This window comes from Ceratotherium simum, chromosome 9 (genome assembly GCF_057802395.1).
Source record: "Ceratotherium simum simum isolate JZ-2026a chromosome 9, ASM5780239v1, whole genome shotgun sequence".
In the NCBI taxonomy this organism is placed as follows: Eukaryota; Metazoa; Chordata; class Mammalia; order Perissodactyla; family Rhinocerotidae; genus Ceratotherium; species Ceratotherium simum.
Window position 1 is genome coordinate 13,293,471 of NC_141908.1, and position 22,575 is coordinate 13,316,045.

Sequence of the window (22,575 nt, forward strand, 5' to 3'; positions counted from 1 at the left end):
CTTACTTTTAATTTACTAATGATATTTAACATTTTTGTTATATGTATTAGCTATTGGTAGTCTGTCTTATGTCTATTCTATACATCATAAACACTTACCAGCCCTCACATCAAATATAATATCTATCTACATATTACAGAGACATAATAATTTCAACTCAGAAATATGATTGCCTACACATATTGTGAAGTGAAACAACTTTAATTGTTCTCTAACAGTGTGAACACTAGTGAGTTCTTTTATTTACTTGTTTGTTTGAAACCAAGCTAGAAGAATTGATCTCCAGACTTCCAAACCAGTATATTTTTAGAACATCATGTGGTTCATTAGATTGTTTATGCTCTTTAGTCTGTTAGCTCTTGCCTTTTGTCTCAAGTGAGCTCCATCTGAGCTGGGGTGTGTTTGCTGTAATCATTCTGAATATCTATCTATCTGGTTTATATTTACACATATACACATGTATTTATGCATATATTCAGAGAGAGAGGATCAGACTGGCTTCATTAGGGAAGAACTTTAAAATTTTAAAAAATAAATTAATTAGAGATGTATCTTTCAAGCTGCCAGAGCTGAAAAGGAGGTTGAAGCTCTGCGCATCATTTCAAACTAAGCTCTGTTTACTAATTCACCATCAGCTTGAATTTGGAGTGGGAAGAAGTACTTGCTTCCGAATCGTGATTTGAGAAACATGAGCAGATTTGCTAACCCCACCAGGTGAGGCCTTTGGGCAGACATCAGTGTCAATAGCCATGTGCTGCTCTTGTCCTGGGTGTTTGGAGGTGTTTGCACTATTCAACCACATGTTTTTAGTGACCTTGTTGCAGAGATTGTCGACTTTCCTGTTTATTAGGTATAGACAAGATGATCCCTCTGAAAGTCTGGCGGTGGGAGGTGTCAGTTCCAAACTGTGATTGTTGTAATTTCAATCCGGGAGAAACCAGAAAATGAGACTCAAAGGTGAGTCACAGACGACGGCCCGAGGAGGTGGGCAGAATTTTCCTGGAGTGTTGGTGCAGGGCCTTCTGTCTGACTGCGCATATGTGAGCGTCGGCTCGGTTTTAGTACCAGCTGGCAGAGCCTGTCCTCCTTCCTTGCTGATTACCTCCCTCAGCATGCATCCAGCCAGAACAGCATATGGCGTCTACTCCCACTTGATTCAATTGCTACCATTTCCAGAGACGTCTTTGACTCTCTCCCCAGTATTCACGTTGAGGTAGGTGTTCCTCCTCAGTGTTCCCATAGCTCCTCGTGCCTGATTAGATCATGCTGTTTACCACACTAAGCAGTTTTTGCTTATTTGTCTGTCTTGACTGGGCTGCCAACTATTGCAGTGCAGAACTTTCTTTTACCTCTGTACTCCTAAAGCCTAGTTCAGTGCTTGCTACAGAGTAAGCACTATAATGACATGTGCTTGAATAAATAAATGATTAATGGATACCAAATGAATATACTTTTTCATTTTGCCAAATCTTATATAAGGCTCTGGGTGCTGACTCAAGAAATTGAGGTTTCTACAGGTGATATGCTGAGTTGCGAAGGTCAGGTTCCTTGGGAAGCCGACTCTGAGATGGAGATTGACATGGAAAAAGTTTATAGGGGAATGCTCTCCAGATCAACACTTGTAGGGGAAGTGAAGGGAGGAGGAAGGAGCAGAGGGAGAAGTTGGTCTGTGTTGCAGTCACAAAGACTCGGCCACGTCCTCAGGGAAGTCAGCATCTATGATGGCCCTGCAAAGTTGTCCCCAGTTGGGCCATGCATCCAGGCCTCTACACACCCACACTGACCAGTCATTGGATGTCTGGCACATAGTAATCTCTCAATAAGTGCTTATTGAACCATAAAATCCTAAAGAGAAAATAGAGTGAATAGCTCATCAATTCGGGAAATCCTCTTATATAAGGAGTGTTGAAAGATTTGTCAAGCAAGCCGAGACTATCCCCCGGCTCAATTCTACCCTGTCATCTGCCAATCTGGGGTAGTATGTCATTGTCACAGCCCTGGTAGCTACGTCTCACCTGAGGCCAGGATTGGAATGTCACAAAGCCAGCTGATGTCCCCTGACATTCCCTCTGGCACACTCCCACAGCTTCAGTCCCCAGTCTCACTTTTAAAAGGGAGCGGATGCTTTGTCAAGCATCTGGCTTCTCCTACGTGCCTTTTGTCATCCTGTCACTAGGCCCTGATAGGGGGAAGAGCCGCTCAGCAGGAAAATTCACTGCATCATAAATTCATAATCCATTTTTCTCCATATGCTCTGACCCACTTATGATGTTCGTAATTAAAACTTTATGCAGCCTTACGGCTATGGAGACAGGTTGATTCAGTGCTGGTTGTAGAGCATCGTAAATCACTATGGCTTATTGTATAATTGGGCCCTAATAATGATTCCATCAACGTTAAGCAGGGCTGGCACCAGGAAAACAAGCGAGGTAGACGTACTCTTTTTTCAGGGCCCCTGCATCGCCATGAGATGCTCTCTTAGTACCAGCCTTTGCCCCACTGCCATTTTTTTTCCTGATTCCCAGTCCTCTTTACTATGAAATTCCTCTCCATGTTTCCAGGCTCCATTAAATTACACTTTCCCCAAGAAACCGTCTCAGCATATTCCATCTCCTAATAACCCGAGTTCCATTGTGTGTAGAATATCACTGCTCATGTGGAGGTTTACTTCTTATTGCCTCGTGGGGCTCTCTGTAGATCTGCCTCCAGGGGCCAGTCCATCTAAACAGCATCATATGCTTTGAATCCTCTCTTTTCTTTAATCACCACTGAAATAGTCTCTTTCCTATTTCTTCTGAATATATTACAGACAGCTTGGTGTCTTGGAGAATTAAAGGGATTGGGGGGCCGGCCCTGTGGCTTGGTGGTTAAGTGCGCGCGCTGCGATGCTGGCGGCCCGGGTTCGGATCCCGGGTGCACATCGAGGCACCACTTCTCCGTTCATCCTGAGGCCGAGTCCCGCATACAGCAACTAGAAGGATGTGCAGCTACGACATACAACTATCCACTGGGGCTTTGGGGGGAAAAAAAAAATAAAATAAAATAAATAAAATCTTTAAAGGGATTGGGGCTGGATACTGTGTAGCTCTGTCACTTATTAGCTATGCAACTCTGGATGTTATTTAAAATCCCAATCATGGTGTTCTTTGCTACACAATGGAGATTAGGCAAATATGATAGAGTTTTCTCTTGGCTTTCAGCTCTGTGAATTTTCACAAGTAACTTAAATTCCTTGAATCTTATTTTTTCTTGGCTATAAAATGGAGAAAACAATACATAACTTAAAGTCTTTTTATCTTCTTAGAGGGGATTAGAATGAAGTAATACGTGTAAAGGTGTAAAGGTCTTGTTATCAAATATGCGTTCAATAAATGTTGTATTTGCCTTTTTCATCTTACTTGTTAAAATGTTAGTGACTGATAATGGTTTTTTAATGCTAATTTAAGAGTGATTGATACTGGAGATTTCAGGGCCCTGAAAAGGTCAAGAAGTGGAAAATATGTTAATTCTTTTGGGACCTTTAAGTGTCTCTCAATTCACTCAATATAGGATAATGCTATACTGAAACACCAAAGCAAAATAGTTTGAGGACAGTTTTAAAGTCCATCAAAGCACTAGAGAACTGATATCTTGTAACTTTGTTGTTAGAGCATATATATATAATTTGAATGGATTGGTTTTCAGTAAATGTAGATGGAGCTACACGCAGATAGCATTTAAACATCAAGGGTGCATCCTCTGTGCAATAACATCTAGATGCTGACTTTCACCAGCTGCTCTGTTAGGTGATATGCAGACTCATCTGTCTCATTCGAAAGCAGAGTGGAAGCTTTGTGTATGGCTCAAGTACTGGGGCCGAAGAGTCACTAAGGAGTATTCAGAACAACAGTTAACACCAGAATAAGTTCAGTAGTCTTTAAAAAAATTAGAGTTTGTTAAATTTCCGTTAATTATTAATTATCTACCAATTAGAGAATGGTGTGCACTGTTACTAATAAAATATGTAGTTGTTCAGAGAACAAGGTCTAGATTGACGTAGACCTAGGTTCTGGAAGAAATCCATTATTATTATTATTATTATTATTATTATTATTATTATTTTTGGTGAGGAAGATTGGCCCTGAGCTAACATCCGTGCCAAGCTTCCTCTGTTTTGTATGTGGGACACTGCCACAGCATGGCTTGATGAGTGGTGTGTAAGTCTGCACCCAGGATCCAAAGCTGGAAGTCCCAGGCCACCAAAGCAGAGTGTGCGAACTTAACCACTACGCCACTTGGCCAGCCCCTTGAAATCCATTATTATTATTATTACATTTCCATTGTTATTACTATTTGTAGTGGTTGGTAATGTTCTTCATTCTGGTATTTCACTCTTATTCATATTTTCATTATTTCATCTAGGTTTTTGCTCAGATATCACTTTCTCAGTAAGTCCTGCCCTAAAGAAACCTATTTTAGATTGCAACCCCCTTCCCTGACCCTAGCATTGCACGTCTTTTTCCTCTGCTTGATTTTAATCCATAACCCTAATCACCATCTGGAAAAATAATTCACTATGTATTGTACTTATTTCTTTATTTATGTTTTGTCTTCACCCAATTAGAATATGGACTCCTGTCCCAGGGATTTTTGTCTGTCTTGTTAACTGTAATATCTCAGCATACAGAGTAGCACCAGGTAGATAGTAGACACTCCATAAGTAATTGAATAATTTTTAAAAATTAATCTTTAATATGGAGCTAAAGATGCTTTCTTCAAATAGTTATTTATGTGGCCAAATGAGATAGCACTTAATAAAATGCATCATTTATAATAAATACTATTTCCTCATGCAAATCTATATTTGAAAGAAAAGCATTTTTTGATTCAAAATATGCATTACTTACTTCTCATCCTCTTATCAAAGAAAACCTGTGAACTTCTTCCCAAGCTTGGGCAGAGGAGAGTATGGATGAGTCGAGAAAGACCCAAGTGATGAAGTTTAAAAAACTTCTGGATTGAATCTTCGCAGAGTCGTTATTTGCTTTGAAAGATATAGCAGAATTCTACTGAATATTGATAGCAACTTCTAGAGTCTGGGAGCGTAACCTCTCCCCTGCCCCAGGAGAAACGGAGGAAATGACACCGATCAGGAGGACAAATCTGGTCTTGCTGCCACAAGGTAAAGATTTTCTGTGGTATAAGCGAAGCCTGAGTCTGTTTCTTATGTGTGGGTAATTTTTTGATTTTTCTTTTGTTTTTTTGATCTCCTAATTTCAAGACCTCTTATTTCTCTTCCCTCGCAAACAGCTGACACAATGAGACAGACCTAGACACACATACACTGCCACACATTGCCTCCAAAGACGATCATCAAGGTGAAAGGCAATGTGAACACCACGATGGAGCATCTGAGGTGAGTGGTTTAAAATAGCTTTCTTCCAATTACCAGAAATTGAAAACAGGTGAATTCAGAGACCAGTGAAATTCTATGAATGTGAACAGTACTGGCAGAAAATGGTAATGCCTGTGTCTATTTGAAAGTGAATGCTCTGCTTAAATGCATCCTGTGTTGTCTTTTTTTTTTTTAATGTTGACTGTGAAAAGCATATCTTTGCACAGATTATGCCAGTAGGCTTTAAGAATTTGAGTGTGTAACCTCTGTCTACTCTGGCTAGCCAGAGAGAAAAATGTTTCCCTGGGGGAAAGTCAGGGGGGCTCAACAAATGCATCAAGATGCTCCAGGTTGAAGCTGGAGGGACAAGAGCAGTCCTTACAGATGAGACAACAAATGTTCTCCCCCAGCTCTCCAGAGCAGGGGACCACACAGGGCTTGGGGGCCAAAGACCTGACTGTATGATACTGTATGTTGATGGACCTGGGGAGTTCTCTGATATGCTTCACAAGTACCTGAAGTGTAGGTGGCTGTTCAAGGATTAGGGGATTTACAACGCTAACATATATTATAAAGCCAAGTTCCAAAACCAAATAAAATGGAATGTCAAGGCTTTTGAGTTATCTCCTGTTTTTATTTATCTATGTCTCATAGCTCTATTATTGCAGATCTTTCATGTCTGTGTGATTCAGTGATCTGCTTTGACTCAGCTAGAATTTACTGGGCGCCAGTATTTTCAGGGAATAGTACTAGCTACTATATCCAGTGGAGTGGAAAATCCCAGGTGATCCAGACATGGCCCCATATGTAAGGGTTGTAATAGTTAATTGAAGCAAATCTAAATAATACTGTGCTGTAATATACTTGAATAAAGACTATGAAAATGTAGAATAAGAAAAGACTAATACGAGTTGTTGTGTATTGGTTTGATATGATTTCAAATCCACTTGTTCACAACTTAGTGAAGTTGTTTTAATCCACTTGTTTATGACAAAGACAAAAAAAGTTGTTGTTCTGATATAAGAATGAAGTAAATTGTGTCAAGATGTCACCATCTCATTTGTTGTTGATAAGAACTCAGTAGCCCAGCTGCTGAGGGACCCTGCTGGGGGCTTATCGGTAAGAACATGTGGAGAAGCAACTATGGCAAGGGTACATTCAGACTATAAATACCCAGAGTTTGGGAGGAATAGCCAAGAGTTTCATTCTGGGCAAAGCAACACTTTACTGACCTAAATAAACTCTCCAAAAACTGTGGGGCATTAGCTCCTACCGTGGTAAGGACGACTCCCTTATGGGCGCTCAGCGGCCCCATGAAGGAGATCTGCCTGCCCGCCAACAGCGTCGCGTCCGTTCCCTAGCAACGTGCTCTCGCAACAGCGGACGTTTCGCTTTTGTTTCTAGGTGCCAGCTGCCCTTCAGCTCACCGTTGGTCAAGCCGTCTCTCCCGAGTGCCTCTCTATAAAAAGATACACCTTGAACTAAATTTGGACTTTATTCCGTTCATCTCCCCTTGACTGGAACAATAGTGTGATAAATCTGTCATTGGTTTAGAGTATGTTACATTATTTCTTTATTGGCTTATTATGAGACCTTGTCCTGTATGCTACTGGCTTGTGAAACTATTATAAATCCCACAGTGAACCTGTGTTGAGTAAACTATTGGCAAAGACAGTCTCAGTCTCTGAGCATAATTTTATGCAAAAAATAATATTGAAAATAATTACAACTATGTTAGTGACAAAGAGAAAAGAATATGGGGAAAAGAGCCACATTTGGTGAGATGTAAAGCAGAATCTATCTAATAGTTCTTAATATCATTCAAGCAGAAAATAAATGACTGTGCCTTGAGATGACTCTTTCCCAATTCTCTCTACCTATCAAAATGCTGTCTGTTTTTTCCTCAGTCCATCCAATGGCTTGTTTTGTGGGGTAAAATTATATTGTACTGTACGGGTAAAGCATACTGTACTAGTAAAGCATTAATTAATATTTCTCAAATACAAAATTTTGTCTTTAACTCAAAATGAGTAGTGGGAGCAATAATCTGCAATTCCATACAAATTAATAAGAAATTATTATCAGGAAATGCATACTTTAATCTGTGATAACAAGTAATTCTAATAATCTCACTCTCTATGCTACTTCAACTCGTTACATATCTATAATTAACACAATATTTCCTCCTCCCTCACAATTACTTTGTTAAATCATTCCTCAACTTCAGTTAATTGCTTTAATAATCTTTCTGGTCTCACAAATTAGATTCTTTTACATTTAAATCACCTGTACAAGAAAATGATATATAATACTTTGGATGTTTTTACAGTAACTAGTTGATTGGATCTTTAAAGTTCAGAATAAATATTGTATCTGCATTTCTGGAATTAATTTGGATGGCATAAGCACAATGCTGGCACGCAGTTGATGTTTGATTGTTTGATGTGTGGTCAGATGGATGCCACAGAGACAAACATTTGCTTCATTGGAGGCATGTAAATGGACTCTGTGGAAATGTAACTGGTGTTGAAGCTAAAATGTTGGTACAGTTTTTAGATAATTATAATAAGCATCATTTATTAAATGTTTGCTGTGTGCTACACATATCTTTAACCTTTGTAATAGCTTGTTTGGTTGCTTTTCTTACTGTACACATGAAGACTCAGAGTCTTGCACAATGTCACAAATATAGAACATAAGTGAAAAGAATGAAAATCCAAAATCATAACTATATGATTAAAAATCTATGCTTTTTTTTTTTTTTCCAGTATATCACTGTAGTTAGCAGAGTAATGGCCCCAAAAGATGTTCATGTCTTGATCCCTGGAAGCTGTGAATATATTACATGGCAAAAAGAAATTAAAGTTACAGATGGTACTAAGATTGCTAATCATTTGACATTAAAATAAAGAGATTACCTTAGACTATCTGGGTGATCCCAGTGTAATTACAAGGGTCCTTAAGTGAGGGAGGGGGAACCAGAAGAATCAGGACCAGAGAGATGGCTTCATGGGAAAGACTCAGCTGATCATAACTGGCTTTGAATATGGAAGAGGCCATGAGCCAAGGAATGTGGCCAGCCTCTAGATGCTGGAAAAGGCAAGAAAATGGATCCTCCTTAGGGCCTCCAGAAAGGAATGTAGCCCTGCCAACACCTTGATTTTAGCCCAGTGAGACCAATGTCTGACTTCTGACCTCCAGAACTGTAAGATTTGAAATTTGCGCTGTTTTAACCCACTAAGTTTATTGCAATTTGTTACAGCAGCAAGACAAACTAATACAATCCCTTTGCTTCTCCACGATGCAAGAGACATTCCTTTGTGCCTGATAGAAAGCCATCATATGCAAAGAAATGCAATTGAAGTAGAGGAATTCATCTAAACATGGCAGGCTTATTGAGAGCCAAGAGCAAACAAGAAGTCTTGAGGTAAAAGATGCAGGTATGAGTCCAACACCATAAGCCTTAATCACAACAAGTGTTGAACCAATATTTGCTTAATGGATGAATAAAATGATGAATGAATGAAAAACCGGCAGATCAGTACCAACTTATGTTTTATCAATATTAAAGATATAATTACAAATTTTAAAGGTGAAGATGGTATCCCATTGTTTTAATTTGAATTTCTTTGATTATTAAGTTGAAAGTCTTTCATATGATTATTAGCCATTTGTATATTCTCTTTTGTGAATTATCTTTGGGCTACTGGGAAATTAAGGTCTTTATTTAATTTCAATTTCATAAAGTCTTTAAAAAGTATACCTATTAACCTTGTATTGGCATTAAATTTTTTGCAAACATAATTTTCCAGTTTGTTGATTATCTTTTAAATGTGTTTATCATACCTTTGAAGCACAGATTTATGAAATATTTTGAGATCAAATCTGTTGGGTTTTCACCTTGGTGACTTCTTTTACTATTTTTAAACTGTAATCCTTCTAGAATTTGTTTTAGAACAATATGTGAAGATAAAATTTATTATATTTTAAAATAATTGACTTAATAGTTACAGTAACATTTGTTAAATAATCTTCTCCTTCCCTAATAGTTATTATGATATTTCATTTAAAATCCTTCATTATGTTTGATATATTCTTGTTTCTCTTTAAATCTATTTATTTTAGTTCCTAGGCCTGTTTTTTAATTCTCTGTGATCATTTTACCATGCTGAAAATTGTCACAGCCTTATAGCATGTTTTAATGTCATTTATAGCTTCAACTGAGCCCTCAAGCCCCATCATATCAACCTTGCATTAAAAGTATTATTTTAACTATTTAACTGTTTTAACCTTTAATCTTCCATGTAAATATGAAAGTTTCTTTGGGTTTTGTTTGTAATATTTGATTGAGGTTAGTTTGAAAGTATAAGTTGACTTCTGAAGATCTGCTGTAATCACAACATTGTTCTTCTGCCCTAGAAGCATGGTGTGACTTTCCATTTACGCAAATTTGTTTGGCTCTTGTTACATATGTGTAATTAATAATTCTCCCCTCACAATTCCTTGTTAACTAGTTTAAAGTTATAGTATTCCAATTTAAAAATCATCTTGGGAATTGTTTATTACGTCTTCAAATTGGTTATTGCTGTATATATGAAAATTATTAACTTTTGTATATTTACCTTAAATAGTTCACTTTGCTGAGGTAGGTTATTAATTATAATCATTCTTAAGGTAACAATTTTGGATTGTTTACTTCCAAGAGCAAAAATTTTTTGTCTTTTTCAAAAAGTTATACCAATTATTTCTTTTTCATGTTTTATTTTGATGACTGCCATTTCTAAATCAATACTAAATAATGAAAATAATAGCCATCTTTCTCTCATTGCTGGGTTTGATGAGAATGCTTCATTGTTGCATTATTAAATCTACTGTTGACTACTAGTTAATACTAGTATTTTTAAGTGATTCTTTTATCACTAATATATTTAGTAAGATGTTTATCATCATGAACAGATATTGAACTTTTATTAAATTTCACATCTGGCAACTATATGATAACTACCGATTATCTGTTGATATGATATTTGATAAAATGCTGTTCCAGATTCCTTGGTCGCTGTCCTATTAATTATAATCTTATGAACACAGTTCATTTTTTCCTCAGTGATTCAGGGTCTCCATTAGAAACTTCCATTGTTGCTGTCTAGGTGTGAATAGTGATTGATCCTTCCTGAATGGATCCTGTATTCTTTTACTTTTCAAATTCTTTTATCTGCTATAAATTGTTTGTGTATCCCTGATAGTTCTTTCTGCACTTTTAAAGAGAATTTTTCTGATGTAGGCCTAATTTTTTTCTGTTCCACTTCACAAACAAAAGTGCCAACATTCGTGACAGCAACTCAAAAGGAGGGAAAAAGAATTGAATGAAGGAAAGAAGCTGTAGAAAGCAGACGGAAAGGAGATGTGGAGGGGAGCAGGAAGCTGGCAATGGCAAGAAAGGGCTGAAGAGCGGTATTCAGAAGCGTGGCAGATGAATTTATTTTTAACATATTCAATCTTTCCACATATTTTCTTATTTAATCCTCTTAATAACAGTAAGGAAAGAGAAGTTTAGTGAGGCTAAACAAATTGCCTAAAATCGTCCGTGTAGCTAGTATCTTAAACAAGCTTTACCAGTGAGATGCAAACGGAAAATACAGTAATTTTTGTCCCTCACTCTCTCTCTTAAACAAGTCAATGGGTCTAGCGTTCCCTCTGCTCCATTAGATGAATATTCAGGAAGCTCATGAGTTTTTTGGTTACTTTCAGGGAATACGATATCGCAGGGTCACTTTAAATCATCAAGCATAATTTCAGATTATAAATTAGACTGTCTCATCCCATATAACCATTAACCCTTCATTCCCTTGGTAGCGCCTCAAGCAGGGAGGATGAGCATCCAGGGAAGGACAGCCAGCTTTTCATTTTTACAGATCCAGTCCTGCCTTACCCATTACCTGACTTAGCTTTGCACTCCTTGTGCCTGGAAGATCTTTAAAGCTGACTCTTGGGCCCGCCCTGTGGCTTAGCGGTTAAGTGCGTGCGCTCCGCTGCTGGCGGCCCGGGTTCGGATCCCAGGCGCGCACCAACGCACCGCTTCTCCGGCCATGCTGAGGCCGCGTCCCACATACAACAACTGGAAGGATGTGCAACTATGACATACAACTATCTACTGGGACTTTAGGGAAAAAAGGGAGGAGGATTGGCAACAGATGTTAACTTAGAGCCGGTCTTCCTCAGCAAAAAGAGGAGGATTATCATGGATGTTAGCTCAGGGCAGATCTTCGTCACAAAAATAAATAAATAAATAAAATAAAGCTGACTCTTCCTGGTTTGGGTGCTTTTTAGGTTGGGATGTGGGTTCTCTGGTATCTCCTCCATCCTAATTAATTGCTAATGATCTCTATTGGAGATTTTTTTAAGTCAGCAGAGCACTGTCACTACTTGGGCAGGGGGCTTGCAGAGACTTTTGCAGAGACTAAGAATTCAGTGGCCTACCTCTCCTTCTTCCTGCTGGGTGCCCATTGCCCTAGGCAGCCCCACTGGATAGGTCCTAAGCTGATCTTGTGCTGGCTGTCTTTTTTTTGGTTTGGATTCAAATCCATTCTCATCTCTCAACTGCAGAGTAGGCTAACATAAAAAAAAAACAAACAAAAAAACAACTCTCTGATTAATCTTTTTGAGGACCTTCTCACCAGGTTTGAGAGAAGGGACCTGTGCCTCCTAAACTTCCACCTGTGGAGCCATGGAACTCACAGCAGGACTTCTCCAGACAAATCCATTCCTCCCCACCTTTCCAATCTGCTCTTCTCCTGATCCTCTAATACTCTTAATGGGAATGGGGAGTTCAAGAGTCATCTGACTTGGGTGGTGGTCTGTTTCACAATTTATATTGGTATTTAATGTCTGTCACATTAAGATCCCAGCAGAAATTTTCATTTTTACAGTCTACTATCCACATCTTGTTAGAAGTGGAGATAAGTCTTGAACTCAACTTTCTAGCTACAAAGACTTTGTTTTTTGCCCTAAATCATACTTATGAGTTTAAAATTCTCTTCCAGGGCTGGCCTGGTGGTATAATGGTTGGGTTCGTGCACTCCACTTCGGCAGCCCAGGGTTTGAGGGTTCCGATCCTGGGTGAGGACCTGCACACCACTTGTCAAGCCATGCTGTGGTGGCGTCCCACATGCAAAGTGGAGGAAATTGGGACAGATGTTAGCTCAGGGACAATCATCCTCACCAAAAACAAAACAAAACAAAACAACTCTCTTCCATGTGGTAGAGATTTCCATAAATGTTTCTTTCTTGATACATTTATGATTATATTGCTGTAGTTATAGAAAATGTGATGTTACAATATATTTTCTGCTATAGATATAATTGGTTTGAGTCATGTCTCTACTCCTAACACTTATAAGACGATACATCAAGTTCCATGCTAGACTCTCAGAGAATTCAAAATGGAAGAAAAGGTAATTGTATAACCATTCTTTGTGGAGGATATTAATTATCTTTTTGCCAATTGAAAAAAATATCATTTGGAGCTAGCAAATCGATAGGTATGAAAATACATCAGACTCTGGAGGATAAAATTTTTTATTTTATATAAGTTAAAAAATATTCTCTTTTATTTATTTAAAGTTGAGAGTCATTTTTTAAAAAATCTTAGCATATTTCTCTGCTTCAGGATTAGAATTCAAATTATAGAATATTTTCCCTTAAGACATTCTTCTTAGAAATTAAACTGCGTGAACAAAGTGATTTCATTTTCTCATCATATTTGTATTTCACTGAAAGTCAATTGTCATTTCTCTCTCCCTCTTTGTGGAATATCTGCAAAGTTTCCGTTTGTCCATTTCTTCTCTTAACTGCATTGATTTTCACACTTGAGCCATATTTTCCTCTTTTAATAAATTTTTCTCCACTGCACTCACAGACAGATCAATGATTTCCTCCTTCAGAAAGCAACGGTACAGATGGTTGAAAACTTAATCTTTTTCCATTGACAGGTGTCTTTGGCTTGGCACTGAATCTGCTTTTGATGAAAATTTCCCTTAGGATCTTGGAGGGTAGAAATGAGGCTTAAGTAGAATAAGGCTGAGACCTTTGGGAGTCAGTGACCTTACACAAGGTAGAGAGTGTTGCTGAATCTTTGAAACTTATGCAGCAGAGAAGCATCTTAGAGCCAGTATCTGAAGGCCAGGTCACTGATCTGTTTCCAATGGCTCAGGCTAAAGCAGTTCCCACATCCCATAAACATGCAAATAATTCATCAAACTTGGGAATCTTGAGCAAATTTTGACTTTGATGAAATTCCAGGAGGTTTGAAGCAAAAATCAGGCACTTTGACTCTAAGCAAGAAGCCTGCAATTCAGATGCTTTGATTTGGATTCTTCTTTTCTTGCCTAAAGTTTTATTATTTATTTTCAGCTACCCTCCCTGTGAATATTGATTCTTACTTCCTGAGAAAGAAAGGCCAGGTCCACGTAATATAGGAAAGGAGGGCCTGCATTGAGTCTCATGCTTTGTGTGTCTGTATTTATTTTGGCCTTGGAAAGTTGATGTTCTGGAGACCCTGGATAGACTAAAGCACATCGAAATTGAATTACATGAAAATTAGAGTAACTAAAATAAAATAAACTGCACAAATTTAAGTATGTAATTTAATGGGTTTTTTTGTGTGTGTGAGGCAGATTGGCCCTGAGCTAACATCTGCCAATCCTCCTCCTTTTGCTGAGGAAGACTGGCCCTGGGCCAACATCCATGCCCATCTTCCTCCACTTTATATGGGATGCCGCCACAGCAAGGCCTGACAAGCAGTGCGTCGGTGCATGCCGGGATCCAAACCGGCAAACCCTAGGCCGCCGCAGCGGAGCGGGAGCACTTAACCACTTGCACCACCAGGCCTGCCCCAAGTAATTTAATAAGTTATGACATATGTATACATCCATGAAATAATTGCCACAATCAAGATTGTGAACATTTCTATCACCATCAAAAGTTTCCTCATGCCCTTGTGTAATCTCTCCCTCTTACCTTTCCCTCCCTCCACCCCGCTATCCCCAGGCAACCACTGCTGGGCTTTCTCTCACTATAGATTAGTTTGCATTTTTAGAATTTTGTATCAACGTAATCATATAGTAAGTAATCTATTTTGTCTGATAACTTTAACTCATTATTATTATTTTGAGAATCTTTCATATCGTTGCATATATCAATAGGTAGTTCATTCTTTTTTATTGTGAGTTATATTCTATTACATGGCTAGACTGCAATCTATTTATCAATCCACCTGTTAATGGAATTTTTTCTTGTTTGGGCTATTACAAATAAAACTTCCTTGTTTGTTTTCTGTTAAAGATCACTGTCTTGACAAGGACTGTTTCATATATTTTGCCTGTTTGTTGGTTGTTTGAGGAGTATGGGAGGGAGGTGATGTGGAGTAAATCCAGTCCCTGTTACTCCCCTTTCTCTAGAAGTTGAGGTTCCATATAAAATTTTAAAAATATATTATTATTATTATCTTTTTTGTGTGTGAGGAAGATCAGCCCTGAGCTAACATCCGTGCTAATCCTCCTCTTTTTGCTGAGGAAGACCGGCTCTGAGCTAACATCTATTGCCAATCCTCCTCCTTTCTTTCCCCAAAGCCCCAGTAGATAGTTGTATGTCATAGTTGCACATCCTTCTAGTTGCTGTATGTGGGACGCGGCCTCAGCATGGCCGGAGAAGCCGTGCGTGTGTGTGCGCCTGGGATCCGAACCCGGGCCGCCAGCAGCGGAGTGCCCGCACTCAACTGCCAAGCCACGGGGCCGGCCCTAAAAATATGTTATTGAATACATTTTGTTCTTGGACAGTAAGTACTCTTCAAAAATTCTGGTAATTAAATTTCAATGATATACATGTAATGTGACTGAAACAATGTGTTTATCAAACTGTTTCATTTTCCTCTGCAACTTACAAAAAGGCTACAATTCCCAACTCCTTTGCGTACAGGTGGCACCATGTGACTAGTTTTGGTCAGTGAACTGAGCAGAAGAAATGGAACCCATTTTCAGGTCTGGCTTGGAACTATCTTTCACAATCCACCACCTTCTCTCTCACACACATACATGCAGCTGAAAGCAGAGGCTTCTGAGATTGTTGAGACACACGACAGGAGTCCACATTTGAGTCCCTGCTTGGAGAAAGGTCACTCAGGGAAGATACTCAAATAGGAATATCAGTATTGGACTCTGAGTGAATGAGAAATGCTTATTGTGATAAGGTTGGGTTTTGTTACCAATGCATAACACAACCTACTCTGACTGATACATGTGGGTGTATGGTTGGGTAGACTCTATTGTGAGACTATGATTCTCAACAAGACTGGAGCAGATTTGGCCCCCGGTGGACATTTGGCAACATCAGGAGACATTTTTGATTGTCACAATAGGGGAAGGCTGTTCTTGGCATCTAGTGGGTAGAGCCCAGGGATGCTGCTAAACACCCTACAATGCATAGGACAGCCCCCACAACAAAGAACTATTTGGCCCAAAATGTCAATTGTGCCAAGGCTGAGAAATTCTGCTATATGAATACTCATATGAATATTAAAGAACATTTCATTCACATATGATGTTTCCCAAAGTGACTTTAACTATACTGAATGTGGTTGAGAGCCTGTAAGTGCACGGAATGGATTCTGCATGGTTAACAGTAGTTCAGTCATAGATATCTGTGTATGATATTCATAATTATATATTTTCATATGTACTCAGTCGGTCTTTTAACCATTGTGCTAAGGTTTTTTGGGGGAAATAGGAGCTGAATAAAAAATAACAGACTAGGATTTCAAGGGGCTTATGAACACTTCCTGAAAGAGGATAAATCTTGTTTATAAAGAATTACAATATGAAATAATTTATGTAGGTACATTTAAGAAACTATACATAAGTTCTAAGAATACATAGATGTGGTAGAAAATTATTCTGGTGGAAGAATTCAGAAAAGAATTCAGTGAGCTTTAAAAAATGCACCCAATTTAGAAACAAAGAGTCACTAGAAACAACATTGCAAATGGAGGCACGAGCATGGCCAGGCTGAAGGTGGAAACGTTCAAGTCACATGAAGAGGTGTGCAAGGTTCAATTTGGCTAGACCATAGGCCATGTATTGGGAAGAACTGTAAAAAGAGTTTGAATGGTAGGGTGCAGCTACTTTGCTTTAGACGTAGGCTAAAATATATGTTTAATTGTGCAGGCCAAGAGAGCTAGGGAAAGTTTGTGAGAAAAAAGTACAGTGTATTTTATCTTCTATACTCCTATTAAAGTAATTTTCCTTAATTGGAACAAGTTAGAAACTGGAAGTAAAGGAATTATGTTGAATTGCACAGTTGAGAAGTAACACAGAACTGAAGTAATAGAGTACTGGTAAAAGTGAAGAGGAAGGGGTACATTTCAGAGATAATTTAGAAGTTGAGGGAACTGGAGATGGCAATTGATTACACATAAATAGGATAGACGAGGAGAAGAAAATTCACAGATGATGCCAAAATTTAGCCCAAGGGCCCTGAAAGTCACAGAAATAGAGAACTGAGGTGGTGATAGAAATATATTGTGGAAGGAAGATGATAAAATTAGTTTAGAAAATAGTGAGTTTAATATGGTGACAGCATATTCAGGAGGCAATGCCTATTAGGCAGAAAGTGAAAAGAGAGAGCAGAGATGCGGACACCAATTTAGGAGTCATTAGACAAGTTTTGTTGGAATCTGTAAGTCTCAGTGAACTAACTCAAGGACAGTCTGAAGAGAACTGATAACACTAATGTTTAAGGAAGAAGGCAGGGAGCCCAGAAAGTGAGACATGCAATCAAATATCAGAGAGATAGGAAAAATAAACAGGAACAGTGTAAAAAGCCAAAGATAAATCCAAAAGAAAAGTGTACTTACAAAAAAATCTCAAATAATTAAAGAAATTGTTACAGGGAAATGACCAATAAAATATCAATGAATTTAGTGCACTCTTTCAGTGGATATGGGGAATTAAATTATGACCGAGAAAAATTCTTGGTAATAACTGTGGATTAGAATTTTTAACTGCTCAGAAAATGCTCACATCATTGAGCCTAGAAGACAAAAGAAGTGAGAAATGATGCTAGAAATCTGAGAGTATGAGAGATATAGACATTAAATTAGTAGGTACAGAATAAATCATCCAGAGAAGGTGTATATAAGAGAGCAGATTTGAGAGAGGAGGGAAAGTGAGGGATATGGGAAGACACACAATCTCTTGAATATTATGTATTGTACTATCTGCTTGATTTTGAGCCCTAGCAACACCAAACCTCTAGGTGATTTCTCTACATCCTACATGTGGTTTCTTACCTGTTTTCCTTTGCTCAAGCTGTCCTCTTCTTCTAGAATGTCTTTCTTCCTCTTCCCTTGACTCATCTTAACATTATTTTTTATTCCTCCTGCATTAAATCTTTCATAGATGCCTTTTTCCAGCTGAGTTAGCCATTTCTCCCTGGAGTTCCAGAAAAATTTATTTTCTGTGCAGATGTCTGTTTCCCTTCTTCACAGCTGCAGCTGTGACCCCTCAATAGCTGTGGTCCTCACAGAATCACAAGAAAATAATAAAGACAACAGAGGCTAGTGTCAGAAAAACCGGGTATCCACATGCAGAAGAAAGAAGTTGGATCCTTATCTCACACCATATAGGAAAAAACAACTCAAAATAGACTAAAGATTTAAATGTAAGACCTGAAAGAGTAAAACTACTGGAAAAAAACACAGGGAAAAAGCTCCTTGACATTGATCTGGGCCACGATTTTTTGGATGTGACAACAAAAACACAAGCAACAAAAGCAAAAATAGACAAGTGAGATTGCACCAAACTGAAAAGCTTCTGCTCAGCAAAGGAAATAACCAACAGAATGAAAAGGCAACCTACAGAATGGGAGAAAATATTAGCAAGCCACACATCTGATAAGGGGTTAATATCCAAAATATTTAAGGAACTCAAACAACTCAACAGCGAAAAAACTCTAATAGGTATATTAAAAAAGAGAAAGATCTGAATAGACATTTTTCAAAAGAAGACATATAGAAGGCCAACAGATAATGGAAATGTGCTCAACTCACTAGAATGGTGGGATCCAGGTTTTGAGGGGTGGGGAAAATGGGGAGACATTGGTCAAAGAGTTTCATCAAAAAGTTTCCTGTTGGTCAAAGTTTCAGTTATGCAAGATAAATAAGTTCTAGAGGTCTAATGTACAGCATGGTGACTGTAGTTAACATTACTGTATGTACATATACTTGAAATTTGCCAAGAGAGTCGATGTTAAGGGTTCTCACTACACACACATACAAAATAGTAACTATGTGAAGTGATGGATATGTTAATTAGCTTGATTGTGTTGCTCACTTCACAACGTATACATATATCAAAACATCAAGTTGTACACCTTAAATATATACAATTTGATCTGTCAATTATACCTCAATAAAACAAACAAAAAGATTGTATAATGAATTCCTGCATACCCTTCAGCCAACTATCCCTAATGTTAGCATTTTATATAGTCATAGGACAATAATCAAAACCAGGAAATTAACATTGGTACAATATTACTAATATTACTATATATTATTTTAATAATCAAATTAAAGTCCTCTTTAAACAATTATCAGTCATTTGGATTTTCTTTTTGTGAAGTCTGCTCAGGTTATTAGCCAATTTTTCTATTGAATTGTCTAATTTTTCTTCTAATTAAATTTGTAGTTTCCTCATAATCCTCACTTAATGAGAATTGTTGTCAAAATATTTGTGTATTAATTCAATTAAAATAACAATGATAAACCCATATATGTTAACACAATTAATATATTTAATAAAAATGCCTATATTTTCAAAATCATAAACCAGTGTAAAGAGTGACATTGTCATATATTTTGCAAGTCTCTTTAATGTCTGGCTTAATGGAAGATAGTTGAATTTACATACCTGCTTCTTCATTCAATTTGTTATGATTTTTTTTTTTTTTAGTGAGGAAGATTGTCCCTGAGCTAACATCTGTGCCAATCTTCCTCTATTTTGTATGTGAGATGCCACCACAGCATGGCTTAATGAGCGGTGTGTAGGTCTGCACCCGGGATCTGAACCCATGAACCCTGGGCTGCCACAGTGGAGCATGTGAACTTAACTACTATGTCACTGGGCCAGCCTCTATGATTTTTTTTTATTTGCCTTGTATTCAGTAGTGACACTATACCCAAGTTTATTCAGCCATTATCTGATTGAAGGATATTCTTTTTGTCTCCAGTTTCATAGGGTTTTGTTTTATCTTGTTTTTGCCACCATGAGTAATGCTTTAATAAACATCCTTATACCTTAAAAAAGAAGAAGAAAACAGAGGCTAGTTTGACTTTCAATATTTAAGGGTACATTATTTGCTTCACAATGCTACTTGGCATCTTTAAAACTTATGCCACAATGACTGAAGCCCAGCTCAAATAAAGCACTTTCAGATTGTTTTATATATGTTACGTCTCTCCAAGTTTTATCATCTCCATAACAGGCCACTTCTCCAAATAATAAACTGGGGACAATGGAGGAGAAAGAAAAAGCAAATACAATCACCTCAATTACAGAGACTCTCATCCCACAGCCTGTCATCTCACAGTTTTATTTTCTTCTTGCCTCTGGGCATCAGATAATATAGGCTACCTTCCTATTATCATGGGGAACTTGAAAAGTTCCCCAGGTATTTTTGCACCAAGGATATTGCCTCCTTAATATTTCATGTTAGGTGACCACTGAGAGTAGTTAAATCCTAAGAATCCATTCTATCTAACCATATACTAATCTTAAAAAGGATCCCAGGGAGTAAAGATGGTAGGGATAAAAGAAGACAACAAAAGTACCATCTGGGAATAAAAAGGAAGAGGAATATGGACTTCTACCATGCAGCGTGAGTTCCCAAGATATACACCCCACATCCATCAGCACTGTGTTATAGTGATTCATTCATTCATGGTCTGTCTTTCCCACAAAACTGTGAGTTCTTTTAGGTCAGGGAGCACCTATTATCTCTCCTTCTGTCCCTGGCAACTAGCATGGAACCAGGTCCAATATAGATGTTTTTGGTTTAGTGTGGTTGTTTGGAAGCAAATAAATAAATTGTGTTAAATCATTCATCAAACACATACTTATTGGGATCCAGACACTGTTTTAAAAGTTTAGGATACATCAAAGGAACAGATTCCTGTCCTGTGGAGTTTATATTCTAGCAAGGAGGAGATAGATAATACTTAATAAATATAAATAAATTATGTAGTATGTAAAAAGCAGTTGTGGAAAAGAGAAAAAGTAGGGCAATGTTAAGGGGATTGACAACGGGCTAGGGGCTGTAACAGATTGCACTGTTAATAGGGTGTTCAAAGTGGACTGTATTGTAGAGGTGAAATTTAATCAAAGATGCGAAGACAGGGAGGGAAAGAGCAAGGACTTAGGATGGGAATGGCTTGCTGTGATCACTAAGGAGCAAGGAGGCTAGTCTTCTTGGAGTGGAGAGAGCAAGGGAGAGAGCAGCTGAGGAGGTCAAAGGAGTGGGTCATATAGGGGAGCCTTGGTGACTGGGGTGGGTTTTGAATCGAAGTATAAAGGGAGCAGTTTACAGAGAAGAGACATTCTACATTTTAGAAGGATCTAACTTACATTTGAAAAGCATTCATCTGAATTCTGTGCAGAGGAGAAGCAAGGAAAGAAGCTATTACAGTAAGAAAGTTCTCGAAGCAATTCAAGTGAGCAGTAACATAGCTCAGACAAGGGCAGTCTCAGTGCAGATGGTGAGAAGCCTACAAATTCTGGACTGGTTTTGAGAGTAGAGTGAGTAGGATTTCCTGACAAATATTCTTTGCTTAACTAAACTTTAGTCAGCCCCTTGAACTTTCTCCTGGGCCCATCTGTGAACTTTCTTATAAAATCTAGTTTTGACAAGAACTCTACTAAGTCTGGTTAGCAAGAGTCCCCATCCCTTGATACCTGATCACCCTTGATGTCTGATCAATAGTTCTCACTCCCCTCTCTTGGTATTTGATCACACTGGCCTGCCTTCAGCAGATAGCCTGTTAGATTGGTTCAGCCAGGATTCCTCCTACTCCTGATGTCTCTTAGTAATTTTCTATACACTGGCTTCCCTTCCTTGGCTATATGTCCCTACTTGTCCCTGTTATATTTGGAATGGTGCCCAGTTCTATACTGGGGTCTCTTTTCCCCTATTGCCACAGTCCAGGATAAAATTTACCTTCACCACTTTAACCTCTGTTTGGCCCTGGTTTTCCCCGACATCCCCAATGGGTTGGATTTGGGGTGAGAGAGGAAGAAAGGTCCAAGGTTTCTGGATAGAGCAAGAGGAGAGATGGAGTAGCCGTGAAGTGAAAAGCAGAAGCTTCAGGTGGAGCAGGTGTAAGTCTGAGATAGCTGAAGCACACAACTTTTTTTGGAGGGGGCTGGAGTTTATGTTTTTCTCACTCCTTCGCTTTTCCAATTGCTACCCAGAAGGCTGTTCCATCTGTCACTGTTATTTATCAATTGTCCAAACAAAATGTGTTTTTAGATTTGAAGCTTTTTAAATATGTCTGGGTAGGATGTAATTAGTCTACTCTGAATGTAATGAGGAATGTCATCTGGAGAGTGACATCCTGCTACATTTTTAGTCCAGGTATATTTTAACTGGCCATCACCATTGACTGTACATGAAAATAGTTATAAGCATTAAGATTAATAAATGGTTATTACTAACAGAGAAGACACCATGATATATGCTTACGGGAGATATCAGCAACCACATACAATTATAACACTTTTTTTCAATATGAACAAGTAAGGAACCCTTAGGGCAGAATAATTATTACTTCATTTTTTTCTTTATCTAACATAGTGATTTTAGGACCACATAGTTGAGAATACTACTAAATAGAACCAATTCTGTAATACACTAAAAATCAGTTATCAAATATGAAATCTGGGTTTTCTAAGAGTTTATTTCTCTTATTACTTATGCCACTTCATGAATGTGCCAAATAAGAGGGAAATAAACTGCCTAACTCTAAGAAACTCACATAACAACAGGGCAATGGGATAAAAATCCACCTGATTATTTTATTAGTCTCTGAAATCCAGAGTATCAAGGTAGACTCTCCAATAAATTGCTGGAATGAAATGAGATGCAGCTAAGAT

The 22,575-nt window shown here is 38.1% G+C and overlaps 1 long non-coding RNA gene across 1 annotated transcript; it reads left to right on the top strand.

The window, feature by feature from the left end:
- The first annotated feature begins 69 nt into the window (after window positions 1–69).
- LOC147916237 (uncharacterized) lies at window positions 70–7,461 on the top strand. The gene is made up of 6 exons (XR_015553160.1): window positions 70–714; window positions 851–957; window positions 1,112–1,213; window positions 4,907–5,161; window positions 5,290–5,395; window positions 6,779–7,461. It is a non-coding gene; the product is annotated as an uncharacterized LOC147916237 (long non-coding RNA).
- Window positions 7,462–22,575: the final 15,114 nt, after the last annotated feature.